Below are 3770 nucleotides of genomic sequence, written 5' to 3' on the forward strand. Positions count from 1 at the left end.
GGGAGTAAGTGCTTAATGTTAAAAGAGAAATCTTAATACTGCATATTCGGGAAAGAAGTCTCACCATGGGAATGGGCCTCCCAACGGCCAATCGAGAGCTTGCGCCACGAGCGCTCGGAATAAGGCATCTATGCTACGATACCCTCGACCCACTCCTTGAGTCGGGGAATGGCGTTTGGGACCCGAGCGACGGCTGCACTACCACAAAGCACCAATAAGAAAAAGAGAAGTAAGTTTAAAATCGACATTCGAAAGTAAATCGTACTTACGTGTGGTATTCCACTTCTCGGGGAATGGCTGGCACTCGGCTGTGATTAAGTCCGAAGTCCTCTATCGGACAAAATGGTCTTGCCAACCCTGATCCTGGTCCTCATAAATACTTGAGAACGGGGTTTTACTGGCCCGCCGCACAAGCTTTATCAGTCCCCCCGGAAGATTCAAGGACTGTATAAGCGTAGAAGATGGTCAATGGTGAACGAGCATCCATCGATTTTGTTCACAAAGAACCAGAGGAGGATCACGATCCTTCAGAGCGATGGGTGAATCTGGCCTATGCACACGTTGTACCTTCTGCAGAAATCCAAAATGACCGGATCCACCGGGCCAAATGTAAAGGGATAAGTGTAAACACTTATGTATCCCTCAACATGGGTGGTGATGGCTTCATCGGGGTCGGGGAGCACTATGTCTTTATCGGCCCATTTACAGTTGTTTCGGACCATGGGGAGGATCTCTTCAGTGATCGAGCAGATGTATCTCGATACCTCCTCACACCGGCCCTATACGGAGGAAGGCTTTTCAACCTTGAAATCGACGTTGTCCGAGCATCCCCCTAGGATGAACATTTTCAGAGGGGGTTCAGGTACTGGTTCATCGGTGGTAGCACGCGAAACGGTCTCCTCGACCTCAGTAGCCGGTCGCGAAGAAGACGGATTTTCTTTCTGGGGAACGGTTTTTGAAGTCTTTGCCATTTATTTAAAAAATGGAGGAAAATCCGAGAAAGGTGGAGAAAGAAATGAAGTTGAAAGATTGGACTTGATGGCTTAAGATGAAAACGGGTAAAAATTCTTGCAAAGGATCTCGAAAAATCAGAGTAAAAGTGCTAAAAAGTGTTGAGATCTTAAAGATACGAGGGTAAAAGGTTTGGATGTAAAGTTAAAATGAACGAAGGAGGGGGTATTTATAGTAGTTCAACCACGTTTGGCATCCAAGAACGACCGACCGTCAACTGACATGCATTTAATGCAATTAAGACTTGACTGACGAGACGTTTAAGTTGTTTTGTCGGTTTTGTCACAATGTATCAAAAAAAGAATCGGATGCTCATGTCGTTTCTCGTCGTTTACTCTCCAAAAATGAGGTGACTATTTGTATATGGGTAAAATCGAGGTCATGATGCATCCTTGCCTCCGACAAGATAAGCTAGGCTCAAGATATGGCAATAAGGAACCGAAATCGAGGAAAATCCCACTGGGCTAGAACCCGAGGGTATGACGCCTGCCTTCGAGGATAGCGAGGCCATGATCCCGGAATCGGTCCTAGCCTCGAACGACTTCGAAGAATATCGTCAGACGATCCAGTATGGCCAATAGAAGGCCGAAATATCTGTGACCAGCCGGCTGTTATGGCGGAAATCTCGGCATATATCCATAAGGAACCGGCAATCAGCGAATCATAAGATTTTTTTACCTTTTATAGAGTTATACCTAAAATAGGACTCCCCTACTATATAAAGGGGGTATAACAATTCATTTGACACACTGCAACACGCTAAAAAGCAATACATTATTATTTTCTCTGTCTTTAAGCTCTTGTTCTTTTTGATCGTCACCGATTGTGGTGAGCCCGGCTCGAAAGCGACTATTCCATCAAAGCTGAAACTATCCAACTCGTGTGGTTTGAATTTATTTTATTTTTATTTATTCAATAGCAACTTAATTTATCGCTTTGTACCAAGTTAATCCGCATATCCTTAAAACTACTTATAAATTTAATTGTTATCCGATTTTGAGGGTAAACAATTAAATACAAAAAATATACATAATTTATATATTTTTTGGCTAGCAAATGTAATTAAGTTCGGCCTGCCATTAATTTTGTATTTTTCACAATAAAGTTTACCTTCTTGGATTTGACATGTTGGTCTTAATTGGGTTTAAGGAGGAATGGATGATGGGATTGTTCAAATATTGAGTTCAAAACGACTAAATATTTAAGAGTAGTTTCTTCTCATTAGCTATTAAATATTTTTTTAAAACTGTACCCACTTGGGGTAACAAGTTGTTGCTAGGTAAATTATTTAAGTTTAACTTCTATTCAGCTCTGTCCCAACTCTCAACCACTTACCCTGTTTAGTCTGGCAGTATATAGACTCTCAACCATTTCCACTGTTTTAGTAATAAATTGATGGAGCAGTAATTTTCACTGACAACTCAAGTTGAACAAGAATTTTGGGATTTTTAACCCGTCGATCCAAATTTATTTATTTATATATATATATATATATATATATATATATATATATATACACCCACACATATATTTAGTTTAAGCGATTGAGTAAACGATTATTTAGGTTAATTCTTTCAGAATTATTATAATTTAAATTTTTCACTTAGAAATCACTCAAAGCTTATTTTAACTCTTTTTCTACCACTAACTTAGTTCTTTCTCTCTTGTAATTGTTTCAACCACCACAATAACTCTCTAAGCTTAGGGACGTACCATATTTAATAAGAAATCTTTGCTGCTTTTTCTCTAAATTTTGACTACTGTTACCAAAAAGGACTACTGTTTTCTCCATTTATTTCGTTTATTTATGGTAGTCTCACATTCACACCGTCAATATGCTCTATTCATCTAATTGGTGTATTTTAGCATTCACATTATTCACTTTACGAAATTAATTTTTAACTTCAGATAACTATACAACAAAATATTCAGTTAAAGTAATTAAGTTATATTCAATGTTACATAGACTAATTAATCAAGTATATATTGACAAATATTTAAGGTTAAAGTAATTAATAAGTTAATGATGATTTACATCTCACCTACATTGAATTCAACTCTAACGTAGAACTTCCTCTTTCCCTATTTATGAGTGCGTATCATGCTATTTTTACCATTTATTCCTGTTCAGAATAAGTGGTGGTCTTCCAAACTTTATCGAGAGTATGGACATATTTCTTACTTGATCCATATGTGTAAAAGAGACTAGTCGCACTTAACAGTTGAGTACTCTACCATTGAGTTAGCAACTCGAAGAAAATATCAAAAAAATTGTGTAGATCCAATCCGAAGAAAAAAATAATAAAGAGATTAGACAAGACAACCAAAAATCACTGTAGGAAGAAATTCAAAAAATACAACTACATTTCCAAATTAATTTAAAACATAAAATAAAACTAAATAGAACCACTTCGATCATTTATCACAATGAATTATACTTATCCGATACACTATTGTCAATATTAAAGAAAAATAGAAAGAAAAAAAATGAAAGAAATTTCAATTGAAAACAATATAACATATTAAAAGCATGACTCTTGCTTTCTAATTGACTATCTTTGCATTAATTGCTGCTTCATTAATCTTATTGATTAGCGTATCCGTTATATTTGCTTCTCGTGATGGCTGGTCAAGTAATAAAAATATGAATATTTTAAAAGAAGGTTTTCCACCATACTTGTGCTACAATGCAATTATGTGGATGTTTACTAGACCTGTTAAAGAGTCTTTAATTTTAAAATAAAAAATAAAAAATAAAA

The sequence above is a fragment of the Nicotiana tabacum genome, chromosome 13 (genome assembly GCF_000715075.1).
Source record: "Nicotiana tabacum cultivar K326 chromosome 13, ASM71507v2, whole genome shotgun sequence".
In the NCBI taxonomy this organism is placed as follows: domain Eukaryota; kingdom Viridiplantae; phylum Streptophyta; class Magnoliopsida; order Solanales; family Solanaceae; genus Nicotiana; species Nicotiana tabacum.